This window comes from Haemaphysalis longicornis, unplaced genomic scaffold, assembly GCF_048455015.1.
Source record: "Haemaphysalis longicornis isolate Haplotype H1 unplaced genomic scaffold, Haemaphysalis longicornis Haplotype H1 scaffold_3, whole genome shotgun sequence".
NCBI lineage: Eukaryota > Metazoa > Arthropoda > Arachnida > Ixodida > Ixodidae > Haemaphysalis > Haemaphysalis longicornis.
Window position 1 is genome coordinate 74,818,897 of NW_027526335.1, and position 25,190 is coordinate 74,844,086.

A 25,190-nucleotide genomic window follows, 5' to 3' on the forward strand; every position below is an offset into this window, starting at 1 on the left:
TAAACACCCGCCGCAAAAGTTGTTTGTCAGCACCATACGAGTGATGCGACAAGACCTTGAGAAGACCTTAAGACATTTTTGTTTTAGCTGTTTCATATGGGGGATAAAGGAAAGTTTTTCATCAAAAATTATTCCGAGGAACTTGTGTTCTTTCTTGACCGGAATCGAGACACCATTCAGTTTTATCTCTGGGTCTGGCCTGATCCTGCGCATTTTGGAAAACACAACAGAAGTGCTCTTGACTGGGTTCAGCTTAAAACCGTTCTGATCAGCCCAGCCTGCTAGTTTGTTGACACCAAGCCGGACTTGGCTTTCGCAGATTGACATATTGCACGATTTAAAAGATATTTTCACATCATCTACATACATTGTGCAGGAAATGGTTCGTGGCAACGCCTTTCGAAGTGAGTTCATCTTGACAATGAACAATGTGCAGCTCAAAACGCCGCCTTGAGGCACGCCGTTTTTCTGAACGAAAACATTTGAAAGGGCAGTGCCAAATCTCTCAAGAAAGGTTCGCTCCGCCAGGTATTAAACATATTGCCCGAGACACCGAAGGCTTTTAGGTCGCAAAGTATCCCGTATCGCCAAGCGGTATCGTAGGCTTTCTCAAGATCAAAAAAGACCGTAGCACAAAACTGTTTATGGACAAACGCATCCTTGGTATACGACTCAAGGGTGACGAGTTGGTCGTTTGTGGATCGCCCCACCCTGAAGCCGGCCTGGCAGCTCTCGAGAAGACCATTGAACTCTAAGATGTACACGAGTCTCCTGTTGATCATCTTCTCGAGAAGCTTGTCCAGGCAGCTTGTGAGGGCGATGGGTCGATAACTGGCGGGAGAAGAAGGGTCCTTACCCTCCTTCAGGAACGCCACTACAATAGCCTCCCTCCAAGATCTTGGGATCTGCCCCGAAGCCATATGTTGTATAGGTGTAGGAGTGTTTCAAAAGTGTCTGGGTGTAGGTGTTGTATCATGGTGTATGTAATCTTATCTGCGCCTGGAGCTGAAGGTTTACATGTGCTCAGGGCAGCCCTCAACTCATAGAGTGTAAATTCAGAATTGTAACCAGATTTTGACCTGTTATTGTCATGTAGGGACTTCTTTTCACAAGTATTTTTATGTTTCAGGAAAGTGTTTGTGTAGTGTACCGAGCTGGAAACGTGTTGGAAGTGTTCTGCAAGAGTGTTAGCCTGGTCTTCGAGTGTGTCCCCTGTGGTACTGACCAGCGGCAGGCTATGTGTATGTTGTCCTTTAAGCTTGCGTATTCTTGTCCATACCTTGTGTGCGTCTGTGTATGAGTTAATGGATGTAAGGAAGGTGCGCCAACTCTCTCGTTTTGCCTCACGGCGCACACGTTTTCCTAACGCATGGCCCGTTTGAACAACAAAAGATTACCTGACGTGGAATACCGACGGAGGATACCCCACGCCTTGTTCTGTACCTCTCGCGCCCGCCTACAGTCGTCATTCCACCACGGCCTCCGCTGGTTGCGCATGGTACCAGAGGCGTGGGGAATGGACTTCTCGGCGGCGTCGAGGATGTGCGCCGTGAGGAGTTGGGTAGCTTCTTCAACGTGTAGGTGTCCAATGGATGTGTGGTGTAGTTTGGATTTTTCTGTAAATGTACTCCAGTTCGCTCTATCTTCATTGAACCTGTTATGGGAAGGTGAACTGTTCGGGCCTTTACCTATGTATGTTAATGTAGTTGGGAAGTGGTCACTACCATATGGGTTAGTGCCAACATCCCATTCAAGAGATGGAAAGAGTACTGCCGAGCCAATAGCCAAGTCGAGGTGAATAAGTGTTGTGTCCTATATTATGGTATGTAGGCTTGTTTTGATTGAATAGGCATGCTCCCGATGATGTTAGTTATTTTTCGACAAGGCGACCTCGGGCATCTGTGCGAGCAGAGCCCCAAAGAGAGTTATGTGTGTTGAGGTCACCTAAAAGAATGAAAGGTGTGGGTAGCTGATCTACAAGGCCCTCGAAATCCGAGCTCGAGAGCTGGAAATCACGAGGGATGTAAACTGAGCATAGTGTTATTAGCCTATTGAAAATTATGGTACGAATGGCAACAGCCTCAAGGACGGTCTCTAACTGGATAGAATGACACGCCAAGGACTTTCGGGCAATGATGGCCACACCCCCCGAAGATGTACCACCACCATCCCTGTCCTTCCTAAATACCAGGTAACTATTCAAAGTTTGTATGTTTGGAATTTAAATGTGTTTCTTCTATACACATGAAACTTGGCTGATTGGAGTGCAGTATCTCGTACAAATCGTCAAGATTTTTAAGAAGGCCTCTACAGTTCCATTGAACTATGTGTTCTCTTCCCATTATTTAGTGTGAGAGCTACTGGAGTGTTATGAGTGAAAAAACAGCGCTAAAAAGACAGGACAAGAAAGGAGACAGGAGCACAGCGCCGTGGTCCTGTCTCCTTTCTTGTCCTGTCTTTTTAGCGCTGTTTTTTCACTCGTAATCATGAACCAACCAGCCCAAATGCGTACCTTATTACTGGAGTGTGTATGTTTATGTGTCGTCTTTCGGGGCTGTGACTCTCGCCTTTTGGGACTTGTCGGGAGGCTTTGGCGTCGGGACACGTTCCTTGCGGTGCACCGCAGACAAGAACGGTCCGACATCCGTTTCGTCCTCTGTCCTCGGAGTGCCTGGGTGATTGGGCTCCTTGGACCACGGACCCTTGGGGGCGCGCTTTTCCTTGGCCGCGACCGCCGAGGGTTTCAGGAACACCTCGGATGGCACAGGTGGTGCGGTGGGGGTGGGAGCTGCCGCTGGTTCCTGCGTCTCTATCTCCTCCGTGTCCTCACCTGTAGTTTAGGACGCTGGAGCGGACGTGGAGGATGCAGCATAACTCCCACCAGACAATTTTGCCACCACAGCCGCTGCTGGCTCAGCGAGCGATGCGGAGCCAGGTCGGGCCACCAGAGGCGACCCGGGGGGGGGGGGGGAGACGGGACCAAGTCCAACTCACGGTACTGGGTCCCCACCGAAACCAGACGCCACTCCGCCCCCCGGCGAGCTGCGTCGGCGTACCTCCCCAGAGGGAAAGAGGCGAACCTGTCGCGCACGTCTGGGAAGGTGATGTTTTCAGTTACTTTGATGTTGATTATTTTCTGTTCTAATTGAAACTTTTCACATTTTCTGGAGTATGCGGCATGTGGACCCTGGCAGTTTACGCAAAGAAATTGTTGAACGTTACAGTTGTCGGACGGGTAGTCGTGCTGGGCGCATTTTGCGTAGGTAAATCGGCCACGACACGAGTTTGTGCCGGGCCCGAACAGTTGGCACTTGAAACAGCGGCGCGGCTTCGGGATGTACGGCCGGACTGAACATCGGATGTAACCTGTGTTGATGAATTCTGGAAGGGTGGACTTGTCGAAGGTTAGGATGAGGTGCTTTGTCGGTATTTTTTATCGTCTCTGCGGATGGCTATGCGCCTGACCGCTGTTGCGCCCTGACTACGAAGGCCCTTCAGCAGGTCAGCTTCAGATTCATTTGGTAGGTCATACTCGGAAATCACGCCCTGTGAGATGTTTAGGCTGCGGTAGGGGGTGACTCGGATTGACAGATCGGAGATGCTGGTTTGAGCAAGAAGTTTATTGGCCTGATCCTGGCTACTGACCTCTACAAGGATTTCACCGGTTTGATGTTTTTGGTCTTATACGACCCTCCAACAGTACCCTCAAGAAACTTTGAAATGAGAAATACCGACTGTGAATCAAGAGGTTTTGATTGGTCTACAGATTCCATCACGATGAAGCGAGGATAGTTGTTCGGTGTCGGAGGACTCAAGTCAGGATGTGGTGGAAAAGAAACTTCGGTGCGTCCCTTTTTCGGGGGCCGATCACGTTTGGGTAGGGGTTTTGAAAATACCATATGGCATAGTATAGAAGCATGGGACGGGGGTACTTCCTTCGCTCGGGTTACCCTGATACCGAGAGAGGTCCCGGAGCTCCCTGTCTTGTAAACAGACAGGGAGCCCATCCGCCGGAGCTTGACCTGGGCTCCCACGGCCACCGTTCGAGGTTTCTACCCTTCACCTTAAAACACATCGCCACGGTTGGATCCAGCTTGTGTATGGGGGCTCGGGGTCCGCGGTGTCGCCAACACCGTCACTAAGATTGCTCAAGGTGCCCCGTGCGGGGCCGGTTTACGGATAAACGGGGAATACTTGAGCCATTCGAGTTTTGTAGAGGACATACCCTGGTATTCTGAGTCGTTCCTCCACTCGAGCCTCTAGTGGAGGAGATCCTTGAAACAATTTCCCCATGCACAAGCACTGCGACAGCTTGTCAACCGAGAGGAGAGACCAAATGGTGTGGAGGGGGGACTCAACATACGGCCTTCAGTCAATCTGCGGAACAACTCCAGAAATGACTGAAGAATTCCTGAGAGGATCGCTGTGGGGCGAAAGATCAATATGGGTAAATCTAAAGTAACGATAAACATGCTCAAAGCGTCCTTTGCAGCATAGGTAATGAAACACTCGAATAGGTTGAGTACTGTAACTCATGTGGTTAGTGCTGATACCAACCACCAGAAAGAAATCCGGCGCACAATAGGATTCGGGTAGGGCGCGCTCCGCAAGCGCTCGTAACTAATGAAAAGAAAGTTGCCTCTATCCATAAAGAGCTAATTATTTTTTCAATGCATCCTGCTGGCGATGACACACACATCGGAGACTTCACGCCTTACTAAACGACTAGAAAGCAACTTTGGTCCGCGGAACGTGCTATGGAGTGAATAATGGTAGGGGTAATGCTTGAGGACAGGAAACGAGGAACGTGGATTAGGGAGCAAACTCGTGTAGAAGATAATGATACGGGGTAGAGCGTTATTTACAAATTTGTATTTACAGTACTTATTTGCAAGTTGCTGTTTACAGAAGGCAAGGGAGAAGAGCGCACCGCGCTAGCAAAGGACTGAACGACACTCGCGTCACCATCAGTGCCTTCTTCCTCTTCTCACCTTGATGATGATCCCACTTCGATTCAGCGGATCTAGCGTACTCTTTAAAGCGAGTGTATCAGATGTCTCGTAACAATACCGTAGTAAAAATTAGGAAAAAGAAATGGACTTAGGCTGGCCACGTCGTACGACGAACCTACAACAGATGGACCACGAGCGAACCTGAACGGATACCGAAAGACAGGACTAGAAGAAGCAAAAGGCCATAAACTCGATTGAGGGACGGAATAATTGATTGATTGTGGGGTTACCGCATCGGCGCTTCACAGGCGATGATGCGCGCCGTAGTGGAGGGCTCTGGATTGATTTTGACCACCTGCGGCTCTTTAAGGTGCACTGAAGTCTCGAACACACGAGAGTTTCTGCTTTTCACCTACATCAAAAAAGCGGCCGACGCGGCCGGGAGTCGAAAAGACACGGAATAAGAAAATTTGGAAGCAAAGATTGGAGTCCGGCAGCGCAGGGCAGACGCGGGTGGTGGTTAATAGAAGAGAAATAGAGAGAGATTAAATGTTTATTGAAAAAGGAGAAGAGGTCGGCCTGAGAAATTGATGTTGGGCCTGCTACTTCCCTCTGGGGGGAGGGTACTGGGGACAGAAAGAAGAGGAATGAATATGGAAGGTATGGGTAATGACAATGAAAGCGACAGATGAACTATGTACAAGCAGTCAACCAATAAACGTCTCATGTACAACAGGGCGCTGAATCAGATGACTACAGTTCACTTTTAAGCACTTGACTATCATCCATTAAAAAAACTGCTCATACATTACTTCGCAGTCTGTTCAATTTTGTCGCAACCTAGAGAAGAGAATCCAAAGAGGAGTCACCAAGAAATGTAAGCAGGGCTTTAACGGCTGGGCTTCGCTTCCTGTTGTCAGTCCACGTGCCCAAAATCTTTTGTTCGGACAGAGGGCGAGTGTCCAAGCGTAGTAAAGCTGTCTCAAGGTTCATTCGCTCACTACAGTACTTTCGACAAGCACTAAGCAAATGTTCGATAGTCTCAGGACAACCGCACAGAAGGCAGTCTGGGCTGTCCTCTCGTCCGATTGTGTTAAGACACTTCCGAGTCAATGCTACTCCAAGACGCAGCCTTTGTAGCAATGTCTCTTGACTTCGGCGAAGACGAGGAGCATGACTGACCCAGAACTTCCGCTCTGGATCGAGCTTGTGAAGGCGTTCATGTCGATGCTGCGGGTCCGACGAATGAAATGCTGCAGCTTGTTTACGCGCTCCGTAGAGCATCGCGTTAGCATCCTGCCTTATGATCGGTATAGGCAGGAGAGTTTCATTGTGGTGTGCCTGCTGTGCTTCTGCATCCGCCAACGCATTTCCAGCGATGCCACAGTGACTTGGTATCCACTGAAACACCACCGTGTGACCCTTTTCATTCAACTCTTTAAACAGGATAGCGACATCAGTGGTCAGCTGATCGTACGCGCCTCGCTTCATTGGGTGCCTTAGTACCTGCAGCGCTGGTTTGCAGTCGCAAAAGATAATCCACTGCTGTGGCCTTTCACAAGAAATGGTGCGGAGCGCTTCGCGTAAACCAACCAGTTCTGCTGCGGTAGACGACCTCCTGGAAGCAATCTTGAAACGTTTGGTCAGGTCCAGGGGCGTAGGGAGGGGGGGGGGGCTTATGGGGCTTCAGCCCCCCCCGCCCCCCCGAAATTTTGACGCGCTGTCATGCACGGCGACCAAGGCAACCACCTGCGCCGGAAACCATCCTAGGATTTTGTCCAGAACCCCAGGAGTCCTGTCCGGAAAGCGCACCAGCTCTCCCTTGGTGGCCCGTTTCCCTCCTGGTGGTCATTAAAGTTTTGAGACGGCGCGCGCGCTTCGGGTCGCCGACAGACATTCAAGCCGACAATTCTACGTCGCTTTGTCGAGCGCCCCCCCACCCCACTCTGTGGCCGCGCACGCCGCCACACACCGCGCACGGCACTTATCCCTTTTTCCGCCGCCGATAGGCGACTAATTGTTTCCCGACGGACCCCCCATTCTCGTTCCACGCGCCCCGCCGTCCCGTTATTGCCGCCCTCGTTGTCAGCCAGACGACGTCGCGTTTTCAGGCCGGAAAGAAGGCCACTCGTAGCCGGCACGAGACACGCGACTAAATGACCTGCGCGACCCAATGTTTCCAAGCCTAGATCCCCAGAATGACTGGCGGGAGAAGCCCAGTCAACCGTCTCGCGGGGACACCTGCAGGCGAAAACAACCCTTCTACCCGCGGTTGGTCCAAAGTGCTCGGGATCGCACAAAACGAGGGCCACCCAGACGGCCTCGTTAGTTCGTCATAGCCCTCCCCGCGAATACTTGCCGCAGTTCGTCGACCTGCCCGATACAGCAGCGGCCAAGCCTACCACTTCCCTCAAACCGAGGCGCCGACACCGGGCGCTGCGGCATCATTACAAACAAACGAAACGATGCGCAGCGCGCGTCCCTTCTTTGAACCCGCCCCGTGGCCGCCCGCGTCAAACCCAGAGGCGCGAAGTAATGCGTTTCCGTCTGCGCTCCGCGCTGTCCATTCATCACCGCATCCCAATCGGCGGGAAAAAAAAAGAACATATGACAGAATAAACGAGCAGCTCGCGATTTTAGGAAAAGAGGTGCTCGAACTTAACAGGTGCCCTCAAGTGTTTGCACGTGGTTTCGTTTGTTGTGTTTTACTTAATTGTTTTTCGTCTTTTCCTTTTTTCTAGTGGTGGGAGAGAGTTACCAACGTTTCGGGGTTACGGGGGCGTTGTCCGCCGCAGTTTATGCACGGATTTGCGAATGCAACCAACCAGATCGCCACGAGATGCTGATTGGCACGTGCGTCGTGGGCGGAGCCTAAGTGACCGATCAAAACAACGAGACACGACGTCTCGGGGTCGGATCCTCAGGGTTTCACACAAAGTTAGCTGTCTGATACGCTTATTTTACTTCTTACTCTGCTCAACTTCAACTTCAGTCTGCAAATATTTTTTCTTTCGTTTAAATATACTTTTAAAGAAACCTCCCCTACAATCGTCGTCGTCAGATCATCAGGGAAGATAAGAACCTTTAGTGTAAATATTCAACTTAATATGTCTTCGGAGTTCATCTGTCTGCCCTTCAATGCCGCGTAGCGACTGCACGGAATTCGGCGTTACAATATGTCACAGAAGAGGATATCGACATTTTTTCCTCCTACGTCCGAGCGTACGTGCCAAGACACTGAAGCCAGCAAAGGTAACTATGCTATTTCTTTTACGGGTTTTCTTGTGTTCAATGTATGGTGCGTAAAATGCATGATCTTGAAGCCTAGAATCGGGTTTTCGTAGGCGGACAGGTATTGGCAGCTACGTTTGCAAAATAGCAACATTATTACTGATAAACCAGTAGTCAAGTGAGGGGAATAAGATGCATTATTTGCGAAAGTAAGCGTTAGCATAACCAACATGTAACAGCAACTCTTTCTCATAAAAGTCAGGTCTCCTGACTTTCATTCGTGGAGACATTTGTTTGCATGCATTCTTTTCAGTACTGAGACCTTTTCTGTATATGTCCTATTTTTTCCTTCAGTCATGCAACTGCTTGAAATTCAATCATGTTCGGTTTCGAAATCATTATTTCGATGTTGTCGCTGCCTTTCTTAAAATGTTTTCGCCACGCCGGCGTACAATGCCGACGATGCCGGCAGGACGAAAAGCCCTGTGGATCAAGCCTTGCGCTGTCTTTTTATTCAGTAGGTCCTTCAGTCACGTGATGAGACAACCCTCTTCCCCCTTCAAAGAAAAAATTCCTCTCTTTTCAAGAACACAGAGGAGCGCTCCCTTCCATGGTTTGCATAAAAAATCGAAAAAATCGCTACTCACGCTAAAAAAAATGTCCCCTTCCCTGACATGCAATTTTCACGTCTGGTTTTGATCACGCGTAGGATTGAACAGGCCGGATAACCACGGGGGTGACGGAGCTATGTCGAGGCGCAGTCTAAAAAATTTGGTTTTTCTACAACTCGTATTGAGTTTGTCGCCACTGCACCCTTAGCCTAGGTGGCACATCTTACGCTGTTTCCCCTAAACACATATAGATTCCGCTTCTTAGTCCGAAAACAGCTTCTAAGTCACAAACCGGTGAACCAGCGCGTTACGCTGAGCATTGCAGGAAACACCTTGCTCGCGCAGGCCAAAGGTGCAGTTTCACACACCGAACATTATGCTACTTATATACATGGCGGTAGGAGCTTATAAACAAAGATGGCGCATTATTGGGTCATTGGGTATAGCGACAAGAGAGGGCTGCTGTTTATTTTTTTCCCTTGTGGTTTGCGCAGGTACTGGTTCAAGACAAAAAATCTCTTCTGACACAACAGACGAAGGACTGGTGCCAGAGCCACATCTGGAAACTCAGAAGCATGCGTCCGTACCGTCTGTACCGACAGGCTCAACATGCTCATCTGGTGAGAATTCGCACATATTTTTCTTATTCGTTCAGTTATTGTGCACAATTTAGAAACAGATCGCTCATGTATCGAACCACGTATAGTGATATCAAATATTTAACTCTTTCAGATGCGCAAACGGTCCTAACAAGCAAATTTGACATAGGGCTGCACTCGAATTACTCAACAATGGAAGACCAGACCAGATATCAGCTTCTGACATCTCCGTGGATTCCACCTCAAGGATACAGATTCAAATCTACGAAAGATTTGAAGCAAAACCGAAGATTTCAGTCGGCATGGCTCGATAGATATCGATGGTTGAGCTACTCAGACCTTCAACAAGGTGCTTTTTGTCGAGTGTGCGTCCTGTTCTGCGGGCCGGAGGTTGGCAAGGGCCAACATGCACGCACTGGAGCCCTCGTGTCTAAGCCTTTCCAGAAATGGAAGCACGCTCTCGAAATCTTTGATGCGCACGAAAGCACCAAATATCACCGTGATTGTCAACTGGCGGCTGATAACTTTATCCAAACGTTCTTAGGAAACGCACCTAGTGTGGTTGATCAGCTGGACCAGGGCAGACAAAATCAAATAAGAGAAAACAGAAGAAAATTGCAGCCTGTTGTTGAGACAGTTCTTTTTTGCGCACGGCAGGGTCTGGCTCTGCGTGGCCATAGGGACAGCGGTCCTCTGGACTTGAGCGCCGTCTCCGCGGAAAACGAAGGAAACTTCAGAGCGCTACTTCGAATGCGAGCCGATTGTGGCGATACAGCTCTGAAGGACCACCTAGAGGGCTGCCCCAGTAATGCCTCGTATTTAAGCCCAGCGGTACAAAACCAAATTATATAAATTTCTGGCGAAGTCATCAAAGAAAGATTGGTTGCAAAAGTAAACGCCTCAGGCTGCTTTGCAGTACTTGCCGATGAAACTACAGACATTGCTGGAATTGAACAGCTTACTGTTTGCGCAAGGTACCTGAACAAGGATACCGACAACATCGAAGAAGTGTTTTTAGGCTTTGTGCCAATACAGGACCAAAGCGGCAGAGCCCTTGCCGACACAATTATCAAATTTCTCATTGACCTAGGAATTAACATGCAACACCTTCGTGGCCAAGTGTATGACGGCGCAAGCTCTATGGCAGGTAGAACCAATGGTGTGCAAGCCGTCGTTCGCGAAAAATATCCGACCGCTTTGTACACACATTGCGCCAGCCACTCCCTTAACCTAGTTTTGTGTGCGGCCTGCTCCATTACAGATATCCGAAACTGCTTTGGGAAGCTAAAGGAAACATCGAATTTTTTTCGGAAATCTGCTAACCGTTCGCACGTTCTGAGAAAAATGATAAGTTTGATGTGCCCAGAGTCCACAAGGCAGCGGCTTCTGGGATTATGCGAAACGCGCTGGGTGGAAAAGCATGATGCAGTGCTTTCATTTGTCAGTCTTTTTGAAGCGGTGATCGCAGCACTAGAGGAAATTCAAGACAATGGCAGTGGTGAAAGTTCCGCTCAGGCGAATAGTTTGGCGTTGGCACTTCTGTCACCAGCATTCCTCGTGAGCCTGCATGTGGCGAAGAATGTGCTTGCATTGACTCTGCCGCTGTCAAAGAGGCTGCAGTCGAGCAGCATCGACATGAGCGCCGCGATGGACGACCTACACTTGGTACAGGAGACTATTCAGAATGACCGAGACAGTGCCACTGCCTCCTTCTCGAAAATATTTGCACAAGTGCAGGCCGTGGCAAACAAAATGAATGTCGAAATCACCAGCCGACGAGCCGGCGTCCGCCAGCAGGATCGTGGCGTTGCATTAGAAAATCCAGAGCAATATTTTAGAAGAACCGTATTCATTCCATTCATGGACTACATGTTAGCACAGTTCCACCAACGGTTCGAAAAGCACAGGACAACATTAGAGTGTTTTTGTGTAATTGTGCCATCCGCAATACCACCACTGCAAGACAATCGCGAGAAAGCAGCGGAAAACCTCGTCGCTAGTTTTCCACAGGACGTGGACGCAAGGGCTGCTTTGGGAGAACTGCGACTTTGGTGGGCAAAGTGGATGAACAAAGCAGCAAACCTCCGCCCCAGCACAGGAATAACTGCCCTCTCTCACTGCGACTGCCAGTTCTATCCGAATGTGCACAAACTGCTTCAGATTCTAGTCACCCTTCCAGTGACAACTGCCACCGCAGAGAGAACATTTTCGAGCATGAGGTTGTTAAAGAACTACTTGCGCTCCACGATGTCCCAGGAACGCATGGTTGGCCTAGCGCTTCTGTACGCTCACAGAGACGTTGATGTCAGCGTATCAGAAGTCATTGACCGCTTCGCTAAAATTCCCCGCCGAGTAAGCTTTGTCCTTTAAATAGAGAATCAGTAAGAAACCATTGCAAGTAAAAGAAACAATGTTAGTTCTGCTTCATAAGAGTGTAATTGTGGTAACGAATCATTGCACATTAGTTTTAGAAACCACAGAGATTGCTTCCGTTCACTGCAACCGCCCACATCATATTCTAGGGTTATCACGAAATTGGAAATTAAAATTTAACAAGCACGTCAAGTATACGAATCGCCCACCTTGCTCTGGAAAACCTGGTTTACGCGGCGTTTTTCAACAAACCGTTGCTCTATGGGCTATGTGCAACTAAATGTACCGTCTGCGACTTACGTAAAACTTTTGTCTTTTAAACTTCTGTCTTTTGTCATTCTATTAATGTCAAGTAGAGCCTTATTTTACATCGGGCACAACGCAATTGTGTTCACACTAAAGCACCTTTCAAATACACATTTTGTTTAATATTTTAAGCATTTATGCTTCTACCCATTTTACCCATATGGTCCTGTTACATCACGACGCCAGTGTTCTAAAAGCACATTACAATTTCTAGGGTAATAGTTTTATTTTTGCCTGGGTTCACTGCGTTTCTATGTGTGGGGTTAACCTCATGTGCTCGCTGAACTTTATTCTTTGTTGGCCTTGTTTTATGTATTATGTACACTGTACAGTCACTGTTGCTTAAATATGTGCGTTAACTGCAGCTTTCCGATTTAAGTATCTTGTTGCTAGGTTTTCTGTATAAATGTGCACTTTGTTGCCAGTGAAACTTTTGTTGCCGTCATCCAAATATAATCGTCTCGCTTTTTTCTCCACAAGTGTACGTTTTGACTCCTTTTTTTCTGTGAATAATCTTGGTGGAATTATCCGCTGTACGCGACTGTTAACAAGCTGCTCCTACGCCTTATAATGGCGTAAAAGACAGCGGCGTTCAGATTTGTCCCTAACCGTCGCATGTCAGCAAAAATGGAAAAAAAAATATCTTGAATGACAAAGCGACATTAAAACGTCCGCCCGCAAGTTGTTTCGTGCTTTTCACGTTTATAATATCCACTGCATGCAATCTTTTGTTAGTTTTAGATGAATGTAGTTCTTTACTTCTGTGTCTTTTGCTTTCATGTTTGTTAAGGATATCTGTTTATATTTTTACATATTTCTTTAAGTGCTAGTTGTTATGTAGACAAAACAAAATTACATGCAGTGATAACAGTTCTGCAGCAATTCTCGGAACATACGAATACATTTTATGAAGAAATATTTTATTTTTCTTGTTCTTGACAGTACGACGGGTTCAATAATTCGTCCCCAACGTGTAACATACATTGTTATCAGTTAATAGTTTTGTATTTATTATGTATAATATACATAAATACTTATTATACATATTTTTCATATCTTCAAAATGAGTACCTCACGCGAATGGATGGAACCGGACTTTATCAATTCGGAAACCAAGTGGTAAATGAACTTCTATTGTCTTGTCTATGTTATAACATACTCTGTCCACTTTGCTATTGCTGATAGCAACTAGTGAGTGTACAAATTGTGTTATTGCCTTATATGTGTATAATTTCTTACCATTGTTTTCTTTGTACACTGATCCTATGTATATTTTTTTCTTTTTTGATCCCCAATATGTAATGCACTTCGGGGCCCTTAGTGTACCTAAACAAATAAATAAAAAACATATTTTTAATCCCTTGAAAAATCATATGGAGGAGGTCGAGGTGCAGTCTCAGCCCCCCCCCCCCCCCCCCCCCCGAGCAAAATTTCTGGCTACGGCCCTGGTCAGGTCCTTCCCAGGCATAACCACTGCCGCTGCCGACGAAGAAGACGCCGTGACCGAGCCGTCAACAAAAACATACGAGGCCTCTCCGTACATTTCACTGATGTAAAATAGTGAAAGTTGTCTTAGGACCGATGACGCCATGTGGGATATTTTGCCGATTGCAGGAATCGACAACCGCACCTGTAGATCAGGTACAACCCATAGAGGCACTTCTGATATTTTGGCGACTGCAAATCTGAAGGGAATCAAATGTTGCTTCGCCGAAATACTTCGGGAGTAGTTTCAATTCGGCCGGTCCCTGAAAACACTCGACAGTGGATGGCACTCATGTCTTGTCACATGTCGGAGGTGCACACGAAGAGGTTCTTGCTCGAGGTAGACTTGAATTGGGCAGACTCGCGCTTCTGCGATCGTTCCACGTGTTGATGTGCATCGAGGCAACCCCAAACAGATTCGTAGGGCTTGTGCCTGTGCACTTTGAAGCGCGGGTAATGACGATCGCCGAAGGTTACACAATATAGGGGCACTGTATTGCAAATAGCCAATAAAGAGCGCCTGGTAAAGGTGCTACAGCGATGAAACCGATGGGCCCCATGATTTCCCTGCCATACGTTGAAGGACGTGGGTGAAACTTTGTATTTTCCTTCTTAGTGCCGAGGCATGTTTTGACCTTGACATATCTCTGTCAATTGTCACGCCGAGACATTTATGATGCGTGACACATGGAATAACAGCTCCTTCGATCTTTACCGGGTAGCATATCATGGGTTTGCGCGTAAATGCCAATGTTGCACTTTTTGACGTTGAAATTTCAAGTCCTTGGCGACGTTGGTACGTAAAAGTTGCAGATACTGCTTTCTGAAGCCGTGCTTGCACGTGAAGTCGCGTTACACCTGATGTCCAAATGCAAATATCATCCGTATAGGCAGATACTGATACTGTTTTAGGGAGCACTGTAGTGATTCCTATGAGAGCCAGGGTAAATAGCGTAGGGCTGAGGACTCCTCTTTGTGGCACACCGCGCGTGACGGGGTGATCGGATGTTACTCCATCAAGTGTGGGCATGAAAACCATACGTCCGCGGAGATAGCTTGCTATCCACTGATGCAACTGTCCTCCAATACCAATGGACTCAAGGGCATCCAGAATGGCATCAATGGAGACATTATCAAATGCTCCCTTAATGTCCAGGAACACGGCAGCTGTAAGACGACGGCGGTGTTTCTCATTCTCGACGGTAGTGACAAGGTCAATAACGCTGTCTATTGAGGAACGTCCTTTGCGAAAGCCTGTCATGGCGTCTGGGTACAAGCCACGCTTCTCCAGAAACCATTCCAGACGAGCGAGGACCATACGCTCCGTCACTTTGCTGACACAGCTAGCCAATGCCACTGGCCTGTAGGACGAAATGTCTCGTGGAGACTTGCCAGGCTTCAGGACAGCCACTAAACGACTTCTTTTCCAGTGGTTTGGGACAGACCCAGAACACCAATACAAGTTGTAGAGGTATAACAGAGCTTTGTTTCCTTGCGTACCGAGATGGCAAAGTGCACGGTACGTTGTCCCATCAGGCCCAGGAGCTGTAGAACGAGCCAAAGCAGAGAGCGCTACAATGAGCTCGTGGAGCGTAAAAGGCACGTCTAGGCGGCTATCCGCAGTTGGAGGAGCACAGCGATGTAATGGAGCCATGCCTGCAGCATTGTCCCTTGCCACTTGAATGCAGAAGTCTTCGGCAACATCTGTGTCCATACGGTTCTGGTATACGTCCAGAGCTCGAAATGGATGCTGCTGAGTGGGTGTAGATGGCAATGCACGAACGAGCTGCCATATCCTAGAAAGTGGCTTTCGTGGGTCTAATCTGGAGCAGAAGGATCTCCAGCGTTGTCGGCCAAGCTTCTCTAAATAACGCTGCACAAGTTTCTGAGCTCTGCGAGACGCTGTCAGGTCAGAGACAGCTGGCCTTCGAGCTGAAGTGGACCTAAATACGATGTTGATAAGGATGATTCTGATGGGTGAGATGTATAAGATGCATATTTTTAAATGCGGAGGATTTCTTAGGCTCGCCAACTCCTCCGTCCATAGGCGTCCGCAGCTCATGACGTCACGTCGAGGCGCAGATACGCGCCTCTCCCCCGTACCCTTCTCGCTCTCAACAACAGCTGCGGCGGTGCGGCAGGAGCGCGTCTGCGCGCGCATGCACCGTAGCTGCCCCGTGCGCCTCGTCGCTCTCTACAACAGCTGCGGCGGTGCGAGGGGAACGCGTCTGCGCCCGCATGCGCAGTAGTTACCCCGTGCGCTCCGTCGCGCTCAGCAGCAACAGCGGCAGGTGTACACGTAATAGCGGCGTGCTAGCGGCGTGACAGCTGCGTGACAACAGCGTGGTGGGGGGCATGGAAAGATCGCGCGCTTGTGTACGGAAGTGCGCGCATGCGCGTTACTCCCCCATACTCCTCTCCCTCGACAGAGCGCGCAGTGTATATAAGCGGCGGAGCGCGCGTTCAAACTTCAGTCAAGTGAGTCTTTGCTTGCCTTTCGTTTGGCTCCAGATGAAGTATAAGCGATGGAAGCAACAGTACCGTCAACAAGTAGTGGGACACAATGCAACAGCAGCGTCACTGTACTCGTTGAAGGCAACGTTACCCCACCGTACATGGGGACGCGCCACGGCCTGCACTGCGTCTCCACCAGCAACAACAACAAGCAACCCACCACCATCCACGGCAGTTGCATCGACTTCATCTTCACCAGTTACTCCAACGCACGACCGCTGCTCAAAGATCCCTTGATAGTTCACTTTAGCGACCATAAAGCAGTCGTTCTCTCCGTCCAATACAACGACAGCACCAAGGAATAAAAGAAAATAATGATGACAATACCTTCACCTGTCCTTCCTATGTCCGAAAATCACGAAACATTAAATAAGAGTAATAAAGACGAAAGAAATAATTAAGCATTCCAAACCTTCCCCACATCCAAACGGTAACCACAAACTAACCAATTACGCAACTTTCACGCAATACAGCCACCCCTATGCGACGCATTTACTCGAGTTCCCCCCGTGGGAAGATGCGGGCGGGCAGCTTTTTTTTTATTTTCCTTGTAAATATAGTGGGAAATTTATTTTTTTATTTTTTGGTTTTTCAAATTTTTGTGCGACCAATTATCTTCATGAACGCAACAATAATGTTCGAAGGTGTTACTATCGCCAAGTATGCATTATTGTGCAAATGCAGGACGTTACGCGGTGCTGCACACTGTGAATAGAATAACTTGATTGTGGGAACATCTGGCCCACCCAAAAAGAAGATGAAACAAGGCACGGCCTTAGGAGACGTCTGCCTGCACACAATGTCTCTGTCCGTAAATGACCCGATCGTCCCGACGGCGCCGACCTCCCACTGTAAGCCCATTCAGCGGCTATTATCAGATTTGCGAGGCTGGAGCAAAGCGTACAAGCCCTTTTCAAAATTAGGTGTGGATGAGATGTAACTCCCCCTATCGGCAATATTTAAGAACTCCTACGAACGGAAATACCAAGAAATGAGTCCACGGATCGTATTCATTTTTTGCCAGAATATCTGGACGCCCCAGACAACCCAACAGCGAAATGGTGGGAGACACTGAAGTCATTGGCAATTTAGAGACTGGAATAGAAATAAGTTACTATTTTTCTCTGGTGCAAGACAGGAGTACGTTCCATTCAACCGGCCATCGGGAGATGTCTCGGCAGCTCCCCTTTCGCATCTACTCCGGCAGGAGCTTGTGTATTCCCGGTAATCATATTGCACTTCAAACACTTTTGCTGAAAAATGGGGTTCATTTCAAACCCTTGATCTTGAGGAATGTGTAAAAAAAATCGCGCCAATCCACCCCGTGAATGTGGTTGGAAAGCAAAGCTGTAAACGGCACCCAAAACGATTACTCATGCGACGTCACTTGAATTCACTCACATCGCTCTACAAATAGTAAAATCAGAGAGAAGTGAAATGCACTTAACCACACCATTTATTACTTCAAATAGATATTCTTGGTAAGGATAAATCAATGCATGATGCATGAACTGTGTTTGGTTGAGTTGTTTTAGTGTAGCACAAGAGTGGAAACTTTTTTTATAAAATCAAAGTAAGCTCCAACCCGGTGTTCTGACTTCTCCGTCTCTACGCCGCGGACGGAGGCGACGAGATTTGCGGCAGAGAAGGAGGAGGAGGAAGAAATACTTCTGTTAAGATTTCTGAACGGCCCAGAGTGCAGCCCTGGGGAGTGATTCCTCTTCTCTGGGGCCCATATGCAGTCCGCGCGGTCTGTGTTCTGTCCACCCGCTGAAGCTGGGTAGGACAGTAGCATCTCCCATTGCTCTTGTTGGGTAGTTGACGGAAAGAGAGGAGGGTGCTCAGGGCTAAAGTCGCACACCCCGATTACGGGGCGGAGTACTCCTACTTCTGAGCAAAATTTACATTCAGCGGCGTAGCGATTCGGATGCATTAAGTGAAGACGCGCAGGCTGTGGGAAGGAGCCCGGATTGTATGAGCCGCAGGATAGTTTGTTGTTCTCTGGAAAGGTCAGGGTAAGGCGAAGGTATGGTCTGTCTCAGAAGGCGATAATGCTGGGTTATCTCCCTGAACGTGACAAGTGGGTGACTCTGATCGTGCAGCTCCATAGCACGGGAGGTAAAAGCGCAGTCTTGTTGGGTGGGCGTATTTGTTGCCCTCCATTGAAGCGTGAGGGGGTGTCCAGATGAGCTGAATGGAACCGTTTGGGGAGTGTTTTTTTAGCACGCACAGTGCAGGTCAGGACACCCAACCAGACTGGTAATTCCAGTAGGCTTGCTGGGAATCGGTGATTACCCTCCGAACGCCTGGTTGAGTGAGAGCCAAGGTGAAAGCTGCCTCTTCTGCTGCTGTTATTTCTTGGGTCCTAAGCGAGGTACACGCAAGAAGGTTGGTCCTGGAGGTAGCCACGATGATGGCGTATTGCTCCCCTCGATGTTTGGAGGCGTCTGTGTAGATAACTGCATGATCCTCACCGAGGGTGGTGTTTCGCGCTTGACCCCGTGCTTTTCGGTGACCCTCGTCATATGTGAGGGGTGTATATTTCTAAGCAAAGGAGCATCTTTAGTTTTAGTCGCCAAGAGTCTGGGAGTACGTCAAGCGGAGTGACATTCTGGGCTGCGCAGCCAATCTGCTGAAGCATGCGGTTACCCATCGCAGTTCTGAGTCGGACCTTCTGGTTAGAAAGATGGCCTTCTATCAGCTCTTCCACCGTGTTGTGGAGCCCCGTGCTAAGCAGCCTCTGTGTGGACGCACTCATGAGTAGACCAGTGGCCTGCTCGACTACCTTTCTAGTCATTATATAAAGCATCTCTATGTCAACTCTCGAGAGGACAAAAGCTTCAATTAATCGAAAGGTACCGAATTCCCTTAGGCCTCGCTTTCTGGTGGCAACTCGCCTGATCATGTGTATGATTTGTTTAATGCTGTTTTTGAGGCGCTGCAAGGAGATGTCACTTTTGGTGTTAGCCTCGAGATGTAGGCCCAGGATCTTGATGCTGGGGCTTGGAGTGATGGCCTCGCCATCAAGGAGTATTTGATTGTATTCCTTGATTTGGCGTGAGGGCGGACGAGAAGGAGCTGTGATTTTTTACGTGAACACTGCACGCCACAGGCTTTAGCACATTGGCGTACTAGAAGTGAGATGCCATGCATTGTTGTGAGCTTCCTTTAATTTTTGTGACTCTTAGCACAAGAGCAAGGTGCGGACAGGGCCGCTAGACGGGCGTGAGTGGTCGCGTGACGCTTTCACGTGGCATTCAGCGACAACGCAGGGGGTAAACCCATAGATGGGCTTGGTGACTAAACCACCGATCTTCCCCGTCTCCGCGTGGGCTCCTAGCTGAATCGGTAAGACAACGGGCTTTTGCTTTGTTAGTCTATTAGTTCCAGGTTCGATTCCCGGCGGTGCCAGTAAATTCTTTTATTTGTTCGCTGGAGTTTACTGGTGACACCAACGGTCGCGAAAGAACCCTTGAGGGGTAGAGGTAAAAAGCTTTGCTTTAAAAATCACAAGAAGGTTTTCGTTCGTTAGATTACAACTGCTCGAGTATTCAGGCATATAACGTTTCATATAACCTGCCCTGCCACCTTAGTTTATGGGTTCCAGCTGTAGTCAATCAATCCAAACGGGTATTATTCCGTGCCACCTGCATCTGTCTAAAAACGCAGCTGCTTGGTTTCTACAGCGTCATTTGCACCAAGGAATCGAAGACACGACGGGAATTTCTCTGCTTTTTTATGCTAATTGCACTAATAAATATACTTTTTTTAGAAATACTTCTACGGCATTAATGCAGACGAAATGCAAATACTCGTGCAGCCTGACGCAAAGCGATATCCTCGCAAAAGAAGCCAGCAAATGTGGTTTCCATGTCTATTACACAGTGAGTATAGCGGGTATCTAATATTTTTGGTTGTTAATCATGGAAGTTTTAAAGCCGAGGGAATAGGCATCTTTAAGTTATGCTTTTTATCCTGGTAGTAATATCATTGCTTCATGAGGACCTTTGTTGTAACCATTTAAGTTGTCTTTGAAGCAAGAAATTGTCACGTTTGTCAGGCTCATGCCAATAATAGGCGTTGGGTGCACGTCTGTTCTCACGAAGCATGATTTCAACATGTATCCACGAGATGTTTCCTTGTGGTTTAGCACCACTTCATTGCACCTTTCGCGTAGTTATATCTCCTGGTGTTGTTTAGTGGTATCAAAGTGGACATCACCTATTTAACAGCTACAACCCAATCTGACCACATGATAGAATTAACATTCGTCGTACGTCCAGGCAAAGGTGACTCCCGATTTTTTCTACAGGGTGGATGTAGTGCCCATAAGAAACCATTCGTCATTTTTTTCCCAAGCGTAATGAAGAGTTCTTGCATCATCACCGTTTTGTTAGAATTCACTTGGAACAAGAGGTGAGTACAGTTTCGTCTTCACGTGCCAGGCATACTTAGAATATGAATCGCTTATTTTCGCGCTTACTTTGTTTCAAATACCCGTTAAAGAAATTTATAACCTCTATCGATTACATAAAGTGCTTCTTAGGGTGATTTAAACAGCATAGCTGTTTCGAAAATCGTAATTTTTTGTGTACGCAGATAAAAATACCAAGAAATTGCCGAGCGCGCGAACGAGAGCGCGTTCATACACGCCCGGGCCTCGTGGTGAGTGCCGGAAAGATAAAAAAGCCAATAAAATGTCTACCGCTTGTGTGTGAGTGTCTGTATGCGTGTACGACCACCCAGCGTCCCCCCGTGCGCCCACCATGTCAAGCCAAGCATACTCCTTAGTGAGATTGGCCAAGATTGGCAAAAAACCAGCGTTCGCAGTAATCGTGGCAATACTTGCTGGGAATGAGAAGGACACGTCGTAGGGTACGCCCCTCCAAGGTGATGTCCAATGATCATCACTAAAAAATGAAAGTTCCCACTTACAGCAAAAATGATGGAGTAAAGGTAGTTGCGGCAGTGACAAAGAAGCGATTCGGTTGCAATAGTGGACTTAACCCGTTGTGATGGTCGTGAAGGTTGCGTACAGCTTGGCTACCTTCAAGTCTTACTTGTTAGTGTAAGCTTCCTTTATTTTTTATTTATTAAGTAAAGTCGGTGTGGCAAGATGACACAGATAAATTTTTGGCTTGGAAAAAAATTTCAGCTTTTAGATATCCGTGCCGCTTATGCTCGATTAATTTTAAAACTTTAGTCAAACACCATGCTAAAATGCACAATTGATAAAAAGGTGCTATGCCTATGAATTATCCGGCGTAATGTGATAATACGTATTGTTGAACGAGGCCATAACATATAAAGGGCGCATAAGAGCATTAACGTGAGTTACAACGGCTGCCCGAAACCATTAGGTTCCCTTTGAACTGCGTTTACGTTCTGTTGGAGTAGCGGGGATTTTGGGTTCATGGTCATTGATTCATAAAAAGCTAGGCAGTGCCTATGCTGTAGACCAGACCACAGGACAACGTGCACCATTATTCTGTGGACCAGACCTCAGGGTAATGTTCAGGCTTATTCTGCGGTCCGTACCTCAATTCATCTAAAGCGACTAAAAATATAGCAATCCATACCTACACAAATAATGTGTAGAAGTGCCCGAAGAGAACACGTTACATAAAAAAATATCTTCGAGAAAAAAACAATCAGAAAGCTAGGACTCGAACCCTGGCCGTTAGAGTCACAAGCCAAGCCTATACCTCTCCGCCTAGGAAGGCGACGGCTGATACCAATCTCAAAACAGAATATAACCCTGTGGTCTGCTTCAGAAAATAAAGCTGATCATTATTCTGTGGTCCGGCCCACAGAATAGGCATTACGTAAAAGCTAACTTGCGGGGTCGGCATGAGCAGCATGATATTGAACCACAATACGAAGCCACCGAGGCACTTCTTGTGACGTATTGAGGCGAAACAATTTGTGTCCAATATCCAAACCGGTCCTCTTATTATCATCATCAATTTCCTATTGTGCCTTTTCTACCTCCTCACTTAGATATTCTCTCGTTCCAGATTTCTTTTTGCTACTTAGGCCACAAGCTTCACGTTTTTATATTAAATTTATTCAATTTAATTCAATTTTGACTGACTGACAAACTGTCTGAAAAAACTTTATTGAGAAAAAGACAGAGGGGAAGGAGGCAGTAAATCGCATAGAGTGAAATTCATGAGTGTAACACTACGTCCACGGTTCCAGTTGCGAATGCTGCTGTCTTCGCTCTTTCTAGCAGGTTGAGAGGTTGAGTAGGTCCTGTAGACTGGTGCTTGACATTGCCGCCACTATGAATTTAGTGCGTTAGGCTGCGTTAAGGTGTTTCTGGCGCCTGCTCCCCATATGATTGGAACGACCATGTGGCGGGAAACAGTACGGTTGTCTCATGATTGTCTAATTTCCCCAGATGAAGTCCTTTCTATCCTTCCTCGTCTCTTTGTGCGTCAGAGGGAGAATTCAATTTTCTCGGTGTGCTTGCCCGCGCTATCTCTTGAAACAGCACAGCGAGATGTCAGTTTTTAGTGGATGCTGCATAATGACGCTACTGTGGCACGACAACAAAAGGTGACATTTTGTAGAAACATACTTTACTTTTGCTGTCGCGATCAGCATTCAATTGGTTGTGATTCGCTTTCCCGACCACAGAGGCTTCCATCTAACTCTTGCCTCTATGAACAACTAAGCAACTGTTGCTGCTTTAAGTGGCATAGTTGTGTTCATGGCACTAAAATACCAATATAGGCCAACCTGCTTTTATACCTACTTTCTCTTTTAGCAGCACTCACTTGATGATGTGCCACTGATGTCCCCTTTATACACAAATGCTCCTTTCTGTCAGGACTAAATGTAAAATTTAGTGAAGTCAGTAGGAGTATAAAACATGACCTTGATCATTGAGGATGATGGGTGCCTTTGGGGCGTTGAAAAACTTCTTTCACTTCAAGATGGAGGGAGAATATCGATTTATTGATTAGCCTAAGTGCTGATATCAACCCACTCCCCCGGTGGAGCGTATCCGTATTCAGGGATACCAGGCTGCGACTTGCCATCTAGGTTCGTTTTATCAAGTGTTGCTGGTGCACAAGGTGCGGATCGGCCAGACGGGCTGTCTACAGCTCACAAGATCAGAAAGGGTTCGGCGGTCAGTTTGGAGTTTGTTGGCACTCCCATACCAGGTGGTACAGGGTTCCAGGCGTGGGACAGAAAGTGCAGAGGGAAGGGTACAGAGGGGGATAGATAGCATGGGAGAGGTGCTGTGGAGATAGCACTTTTGATAAGCAAAAGTAGTTGCTTCGGGTTTGACTAACCGAGAATGATGTGGCGGGAATTTTGTTCTGCCAAGCCTATAATGTGCCGTGACATCTGAAAACCGTAGAAGTGTGCCCATTTTCACAAAAGCGTAGAACGTTCTTTCTCGGGTAATAGCACGGCGTACACGTAAGCGCGGGCAGCGGCGTTCAGCCTCCTTATTGCTGTTTTGAATGCCAAATCGTGAGCCTAAGACTTCTCTGGGTTATTGCGGCACAAGTTCAGTACATCAGATCAGCACTGCAATTTTGTTATATTCTAATCATACTCCGATGACATGATTACTGAAAAAAGGGAAATAACTCCACCCATTTCCACAGAAATGTCTGTTTTAGTGCAAAGCTCCATGAAAACAAATAAAGTGCCCCAACAAAGGCCTCCATTTAAAGAGTTCCGAACACTTTGGAACCCAGTCTGCACGTTCATCAGGGGTACTAATTTCAATAAAGAGCAGGAACCATATAAATATTTCGACTGTTTTCTTGCTGCGGCATGTCGGAAGTCATGGGATAGGATGGGGTGGAGGGCACCTATCAATCTGTTCGGTTTTCCTCGGTTCGCTAAGATAAGGTATAAATCGAGGACTGCCCTAATAATGCAATTCTTTCTGGTAACTACCACATGCTTGTGTTTGTGCTTGTGGGTGTGCTTGGCGCGGGGAGGACGGGGGAGTTATTTGATTGCAGATGATTATAAAAATTACGATATCTACGACTGTAATAATTCTATGACAATCATTTTAATTATAATGTTAATAATCCGTCGGGTTTTCTTAGGTGCGGGGGTCAGCCGATAGGTCTTTATGGACAGACGAAAAATGTTAATTGATACATTTATTGCTTGAACAAACTGACCAAAAAGTACATTACTATTCTTATAAATATTCCAACAGATAAAAGTACCGAGCAGACAAATTTTACATGTTTACAAAATCTGAGTAAGAATGCGTATATCCACCGTTCCTGTTAGTCAAACCGGGAGGAACTGGGGCGGAGAATTAGGGAAACGCTGCTTCAATTATGAACAATTGTGGCGTATAAGGCGCACCGTAGTGGAAAGCCCCGGATTAATTTCGTTCCCGGGGGTTCTTCAACGTGCGCCGGTATCTCGAAGCACGACTGTGTTATGTATGCATCTGACAGATATGCAGAAATTCAGAGAATTGTCTCCGAATGCGTAGCATGCTTATGCCGCGTAAAACCAAATATGGCCATGAGTTGCGAAACACGTTGGACTATTTAATTCCTTTTAAGTTCTGTTTGGTTTCTTTTCAACAATGATGTAAATTACAACGATGATTACAACGATGAAGTGCCTTTACTTCGCTTATTATTTCCCTTTTTCCTAAGATGCAAAGTGTACTGCAAATTTGATGGGCCTACGCTATTTTTATTCGTATTTTGAACGTTATTTTGCGGACCTTTTTCCTGCGGACCTTTTTCCTGCTACGGCGAACAAAAATTCCCCCGCATTTCCCCGAGGGGGAGAATGTGAAAGTGCGAATGCACGGTTGTCGGCCCGCTTGCGGCGCTTGCGCTCGGCCCCCGCAGCCCACCGCCTCGCCGCCTTCTCTTCCATCTCTTCCATCGGGTTTGTAGTATCACGTGTACACCACGCAGTTATCAAGCCGCTATAACGCCGCTGAGTCGCCAACGCACGCCGCTGACGACGTAGTTTGAATGCGTTAAAGATATAAGGCGCGTCACTAACACTGATATCACCGTCCTCGGATCGAAACCTGGCGCCGGATGCTGTTTCTTTTTTAAATATAGAGGAGCACTGCGGACGCCGACGCCGCCGCCGCCGCCGCCGCC